Genomic DNA, 8,065 nt, shown 5'->3' on the forward strand with positions numbered 1-8,065 from the left:
GTGTGTGTGTGTGTGTGTGTGTGTGTGTGTGTGTGTATATATATATATATATATATATAGCATTTCAATTAATCTTGCCAAACAAAAATCTTATCATGTAAATTATATTATTATCCTCATTTTACAATTGCAAAGTCATGCCTTGGAGGAATTAAATAACTTGCCTTCAAAACTCCATGACTTCGGCCAAGCACGGTGGCTCAGGCCTATAATCCCAGCACTTTGGGAGGCCAAGGTGAGAGGATTGCCTGAGTCCCTGGATTTGACACCAGCCTGGGCAACATGGCGAGACTTCATCTCTACAATAAATCAAAAAATTAGCTGACGTGGTGATGTGTGCCTGTAGTTCCAGCTACTTGGAAGGCTGAGGTGGAAGGATCAACTAAGCCCAACATGAGCGTGCCACTGCACTCCAGTCTGGGCGATAGAATGAGACTCCTACTCAAAAAAAAAAAAAGAAAAGAAAAGGAAAGAAAAAGAAAAAGAAAACTCCATGACTTAAGGATTTGAACAAGAACATTTCTACACTAGAATCCGAGTTTTCAGCTACTATGAAATACTATGCTTGAAGTTTTGAAAACTATATTAATGAGATTAGTCATAGTCACAGCTACTTTCCTCTGCACTATCATTTTCATTTTGGTTAGATCTCTTGGTTAGGGACAAATCTTATTTCAACTGTTATTTATCATCAAAAGATATAAAAAACAAAGTCTATTTTTTCTTGCACAGATAATTATTATAATAATTACATATCTAAGAATATCAATTTCATGCAAATCGGAGACAAATTTAGGTGGATAGTGAAAAAAGTTATAGGTTATTATGGGTTGAAATTTTATTATTGGCTCATAGATGGTTTTGATGATGCTCAGGCCAGTCGTTATCTACAGGTTATTTATTGGGACTACTTCATTTATATATAGATCTTACAGCATTACTGTAATGCCTTCCTCACAATATACAATTCATAAATGACCGGTTGTGGCAGAGACGATGGCACCGACGACAACAACAACTTGGGAAGTAGCCAGTTCTGGCAAACGTTCCAATACGTGTGGAAACATTAGCAGAGGAACTGCCAGGAATGTGTGTTTTGCATTAGCAGGTGCCAACATATTGCCCTGGTTTTATTCAATAATTTCAATGAAAAGACATTTGTCTAATTTAAACCATAAAACTCACAATTCAGCAAAGGCTATCAGAGACAGTTACCGTTTTTATTCTTTGGAAACCACTTTAAATATTTATCAATCACATTCTTATAAATGGATGAGAAAAAGACATCCCAAATGACAGAAGTAAAGTAAGAAATCATCCTACTGTCAAATCACTCTCACAAGGCAAAAGGTTATTATATGCAGAATTTTTCAGGATATAATCCAATGGTTTTTAAGCTATATTTGGCTGTATTTTGTTTTATGGATTAAAAGTCTATCACAGCCGGGCTCGGTGGCTCAGCCTGTAATCCCATGCTGAGGTGAGTGGATTACCCGAGCCCGCAGGTTCGAGACCCGCCTGGGCAGCGAGACCTCATCTCTACAATAAATCAAAAAATCAGCTGGGCGTGGTAGCGCGTGCCTGTAATTCTGGTTACTCGGAAGGCTGAGACGGAAGGATCGAAGAGCCCAGCAGGGAGGCTGCGGTGGCCGGGAGCGGCCACTACACTCCAGTCTGGGCGACTAAATGAGACTCCAACTCAAAAAAAAAAAAGTCTATCACATTAAGGTTTGTAGCTGCATTTAAAAGAGAATATAATATAGTTCACTTCAACTAAAAATGGTGCCATTCCTTGAAATTTATTTGTGCAAGTTATAGGAATTTCAGTTTACTCTTCCCAGTGTTCGTTGGAAATCAAAATGAGTAATGTCAACTACAAAAACATGAATAATACAATACAGCGAAGCAAACTGAGTATTCATATGTTTATCTGGTGTTAGTCTTCAATCATACCATCAACACATATTTACTGAGCTCCTACTCAATCTCAGATATCAATTTTGATGTTGGAGATACAGGCATGAAAAACCTACAAAAGGTATCTCCTGCTTATATTCTAGTGAAGGAGTCAAGCACTAAACATATGAAACAATCTAAAATAGTGACAAGTGCTGTGAAAATAACAAACAGGCGACTTTCGAAAACACTGGTGATGGAGAAGCTGCTATTGGTTCAATGATCACCCACAGTATCTCTTAAAAAAGGATATTTGAGACAAGACTTAAATAAAAAGAGTCACGTGATTATGAGGTGCAAATTTCAAGCAGATGGAAATCCCTGAGATGGAAGTGATCATAATGTGGTTGAGACATAGATAAAATGCAGAGTGGCTAGAACAAAGAGAGTGGTAGAAGATGAGTTTAAAGACATAAACAACATGTGATAGGAAACCCTGCTATCATTTTATAAAGATTGATGTAACTTAATCTATGACTAAAAAAAGATTTGGACAGCTGTGATGAAAATAATAGACTGGCGGAGTTTCAGGAGTGCAAACAGTGGGATCTCGGCCTGTAGGCCTCCTATGTACAATACACAAGTGGCTATTCAAATTTAAATGTGAATACCTTAAAATCAGATAAAATGTAAAATTCAAAATCTCAGTGAACTAACCATAGTTCAAGGACTCAATGACCAAATGTGGCTCCTAGGACAAAAAAAGAAAAATAATATTTTCATTATCATGGTACTGTTTTCAGACAACAGATAATAATGCCGATACTGAGTGTTGGCTGTGAAAATGGAGAGAGACTGATGAATTTGAGATATGCTTTAAAGGTAGAGTTCAAATATATCTATGCACATACCTACTGCTAAACTAAACGAAGAAAGAACTTTTCTTACACGCTAATATTTAGCAATGTCCAATAGAAAGTCATGAAAAAGAAAAACACAATTGTGCCCACGACTCAAGAATAAACACCATTCAAGTTATAGGAGTAGAAAGATGTCAATGTAAGCGATCTCTTTCAGGTCCCTTCCCACTGTAGGAGCTTTTTTTCCTTCTTAATAAATCCCACTTTCAAAAAAAAGAGATGTCAATGTGAAATAACAAAATATTTAATATCTAAAGAAACTTTGACAACAGACTTCAGATAATTTGCCCAAGTATTACATTGTCAAGCACAGGAATTGAGGGTAAAAAACAGTAATTCCTTCTAAGTCCTGTTCAATGTTCTGTCAATAATATACTTTCAGTTCTATAAGTTAAGCAATCATTACTCACCAGCAATCTACCCTCCTTAGAGACACAGACAACTTTATTCCTATATTTCTAACACTATCTATTTGGCACCTAATAAATGCCCACAAAAAAATTATATGGCTATCTGAATTCCAATGATGAATAAAAGAAAGAAAAACAAAAGACTTTTTATAAGTCTCTGTAGAGTTAATAATGGATGGCAAGAAATTAGTGGCGATTAAAATTAAATCAGTTTACATCTATGACATCTCATTTGTTCAATTATTTTTACTTTGTTTGCTGTAAAATATGTAGTTTATAACATACACCTAAGTAAAATATGACAACAACAATATCACAAGGTCAGTTGGAAAGAAATGAAGATATACTATTGTTAATATCTTTATTTTAGGAATAACTTTATTTAGATATTATTCAAGCACCATACAACTCATCTATTTAAAGTGTATAATTCAATGATTTTTAGTATATTCATAGAGTTGTGTAACCACTACTGCAATCAATTTCAGAACATTTGTATCATCACAAAAAGAAATCCAAACACATTATTGGTCATTTCCCATTCCCACCTCTCCCTTCCCTGAACACACCCTAAGACATTTTCTGTCTATAAAAATTTGCCTGTTATGGAAATTCTATATAAAAGAGATCATACAATATCCAGTCTTTTGTAAATTATTTATTTCACTTAGCATAATGTTTTCAAGATCCATTCATGTCGTACTATGTACTGCATTGTTTTGATTGGTGAATAATACAGTAGTCCCCCTTAGACAAGTTTTTGCTTCTTATGGTTTCTGTTATCCACAATCAACCACAGTCCACAGATGTTAAGTGGAAATTTTCAGAAATAAACAATGCATTCATTAAAAATTATTTGTGACCTGAATAGTGTGGTGAAATCTTGGGCCATCCTGTTTCACCTTGACCGGAAGAAGAATCATCCCTTTGTCCAGCAGCCTCACACAGTAGACACTCCCCACTCATTAGTTACTTAGTCACCATCTCATTATCAGATCACAGTTATTGTGTTCAAATAACCCTTATTTTACTAAGAATGGCACGAAGTGCAAGAGTAGTGATGCTGGCATATTGAATATAATTGTTTTTTTTTTATTAGTTACTAACGTCGTACTGTGCCTAATTTATAAATGTATCATAGGTATATACATACAAGAAAAAAACATATTACATCTAGGACTCAGTACCAGCCAGGGTTTTACATTTCTACTGGGTGTCTTGGAACCTATTCCCCGCCGATAATTGGAGACTACTGTAGCCCATTATATGAATATAATGTATTTTATTTATTCATTCATCAGTTGACAAAAAAATTGGATTGTTTCTGTTTTTAGCTATTTTGTATGATGCCGCTATGAACATCTGTACATAAGTTTTTGGGGCCATGATAGAGTTGGCAGGTTAGACTAAGAAAACTTCTGGACTTGTAGGAAAGTTTCAAGTTCATTGATGTCTACAGCAGTTCTTGCAAAATCATGCATGCAAGCAAGCAGCCTAGCTATAGGAAACTTCACACCTACCGACCTGATAGACTGTTACCCTACACCTGCAGCATTTTAGTCTATCTATCCAGGATGCTTGAGGCTGACAGTCAACCATCAAGGCAGAAACTAGCTTAAAGACCACCTGGAGCACGCACATCAATAGCCAAGGTTGACCTAAGACAACTATAACCTACTCCCACCTTCATTATAAAACTGTTCACATAAAATTACCCTAGGAGGACCTTCCACTCCCATGATACATCTGACACCATGACAGTGCTGGTATGATTTTATAAGACCTGAAACTCCCACGCCAGACAGAGGGAGGAGTGACAGAGTCCCAGCCCTAAAACTACCCATTTCTAGAGAAAACCCACCCTTAAACCCACTCAACACACCTAAAAATAAAAGTTATAGTTCAACAAGAGTTGAATGCAGAAGCAGAAGTTTTCTGTGGGCTGTTTCCACCAGCTGTCTTCTTGGTAGCATATTCTTCTTTGCTTAATAAAGCTACTTGCTTATTCTACTGCTCTGTGTGTCTGTTTGCAAATTCATTCCAAATGTGAACACAAGAATCTGTTATGGACTATCTCACACCAGGAACAGCACCCCTTATGTCTGTTAGTCACCCCTAACCTGGTGACTAACAGACATATGTCCCTATTTCTCACACGCCTATGAGTGGAATTGCTGGATCCTATGAAAACTCCATTTAACCTTTTGAAGAACTAACAGTTTCCCAAAGCAGCTGCACCATTTTACATTTTTACCAGCAGTGTTTATGGGCTTCCCTTTCAACTTGTTAATTATAAACATCTTAGTGGGGGGCAGAAAGTTCAAGAATGACATTGTATTTTTGATTGCGGATTTGATTTCTTGATGTCTAATGATGCTGAACATCTTTTCACATACTAATTACTCTTCTTTACACCAATGAAAATCCATCCTCTTTGTTCCCATTTGACCACGGCCAAAACTATATTCTTATCAAATATATATAGTCATAGGTGTCAGAGATCTCTATTTCTCAAAGGTCAATTATTTTGAAAAGATGCAATCCTAGGTAAGGTGTTTATTATTATTCACTGGACAAAAAAATGAAACTTTGCAGTATAAGTACTATTCAGAAAGCACAACACAATCCCCGAGATTAGTTTTTTTTTTTTTTATGAGGACTTGGGGTTGAAATTCTGCAAAGGACCACATACCTGCAACCTGACCCAGGTCCAGTAGAGAAAGTGCAGACCTGAAAGCCAGTCAAAGAAAAGCAAGTGGAGAAGACAAGGGAAATGTACTCAGTGCAGCACAGAAACATTCAGTAACCCAGGAAAGACAGGGCAACGACAGCAAATGCAACAATAACAGTCAAGCCTAGAGCTTTTTTTGTGGTCAGTACAGCAGTGAAATACACAGAATACAAAAGAATCCCAGGTGTATGAGGGGTTTTCAAAACACTCATAGAAAATGCGTATTATGAAAAAAATGTATGCATAGATTCTAATTGATTTCACCAAAAGAAACACATACTAACTTATTATACAGACTGTCTGAAAAGGATCTAGTTGGAAGCACTAATAAGGATAAGACATCAGATTGAAATGAGTCCCTATCAGAGCAGTGTGAATTCTGTTAAAATTAAAGCAAGAACAGATTTCAAATTATGGTGAAGCTCAAGTGGAAGAATGGCAAGAACATTGGTATTTTACAAAAGGTTCATGGGGACAACGTCCCCCAAAAATCAGCAGTTTACAAATGGATATGTCCTTTCTAAAAAGTGATAAGGTGATGTTGGAGATGAAGCCTATAGTAGCAGAACATCCACGTCAATTTTCAAAGAAAAAAATCATCTGATTCATGCCCTCATTAAAGAGGCCTGACAATTGACATCAGAAACAAAAGCCAACATTGCAGGCATGTCACTTGGTTCAGCTTGCACAATTCTGATTGAAAACTGAAGCTGAGCAAACTTTCCACACGCTGGGTCTCAAAACCATAGCAGCCAGATCGGCTACAGACAAGAGCAATAAATCTTGCTGGGGCTTTTTATGTTTTGTTTTGGTTTTTGTTTGTTTTGTAAAAATGTAAGGAGTACACGTGTAGTTATATAGCGGTAAAGTCTGAGCTTTTGGCGTAAATAATATACATTTAGCAAAACAATGTACATCGTATTAAGTAATTGCTCATCCCTCCCACCTTCCAACCCTTCCAGGTCTCCTTTGTCAATCTTTTCACTCTACATTCCAATGTCTATTATTTCAGTTCTGTGTCCACGTGCAAACATTATTTAGCTATCACTTATGAGTGAGAACACTAGGTATTTGACTTTTTGTGTCTGAACTGTTTCCCTTAAAATAATGGCCTCCAGTATTAAACATGTTGCTGCAAAAGACACATACTTTCATTTTATTTGTGACAGTAATACTCCATGGTGTATGTGTCTATGTATGTATAAGCATACCACATTTTCTCAAACTAATCCTCCACTGATGGACACTTAGGTGATTCCATATCTTTTGCCATTGTGAACAGTGCTGTAATAAGCATGTGAATGGAAGTATATATATATTTTGCCATGCCACGAGGGGTTTTATTTTCAATAATCATACAAATAATTTTCTATAACTTTCCATGACAAACCGGAGAATTTAGCAGTCCGATTGGGAGGGGGGTTCCCCTCCGAGACCCATGGGTCAGTGTCATGGCGGGGAGTGCCCAGGTTTACAGTGCAGTTTGTGTCTTGTGTCCATCTCGCAGGTGGCTCTTCCTCCACATCACGACTGGAGTCTCACAGATGATGGGCGTGGGGAGATCTTCCAGACTTGGGAAGTTTCACTCGGCTTCTCCAGCTCGATGGTCTCTTTGGTGGGCAAGGTGTTCTTCTGCATCTCCGTCTTCTTCAGCTTGGCCTTATCGAAGCTGGTGATTTCTCCCATGTCCGGTTTGTTTGCCATTTTCTTAAAACGATCCAAGCATCCTGCTCGGATCCCGGGCTTCTGGTGCTCCCCCTGGCATTGCTCAGCAAGAGAATGGAAGTATACTTTTGATATAATGATTTATTTTCCTTTGCATGTATATCCCGTTGTAGGATTACCTGATTGGATGGTGGTTTTATTTTTAGTTCTTTGAGAAAAATCTCCATGCTGTTTTCCATAGAGGTTTACTAATTTACATCCCCATCAGTACTGTGTGTTACCTTTTCTCTGCATTCTGACTGGTGTAAGATCATTGTGGTTTTAATTTACAGTTTTCAGAGCAGAGCTTTCAATGGAATTTTTAAACAAATGGGACCAGGATCCCGAAGTATTTCTTTGAAGAATCATAGCAGGAGATAAAACATGGCTTTACCAAACAGTAG

At 37.2% G+C, this 8,065-nt stretch overlaps 1 pseudogene; it reads right to left on the bottom strand.

Annotated features, from left to right (window-relative positions):
• Positions 1 to 7,481: 7,481 nt before the first annotated feature.
• LOC110596505 lies at positions 7,482 to 7,661 on the bottom strand (annotated as a pseudogene).
• Positions 7,662 to 8,065: the final 404 nt, after the last annotated feature.

The sequence above is a fragment of the Carlito syrichta genome, unplaced genomic scaffold, assembly GCF_000164805.1.
Source record: "Carlito syrichta isolate Samal-C Ts95f unplaced genomic scaffold, Tarsius_syrichta-2.0.1 Scaffold309727, whole genome shotgun sequence".
Taxonomy (NCBI): Eukaryota; Metazoa; Chordata; class Mammalia; order Primates; family Tarsiidae; genus Carlito; species Carlito syrichta.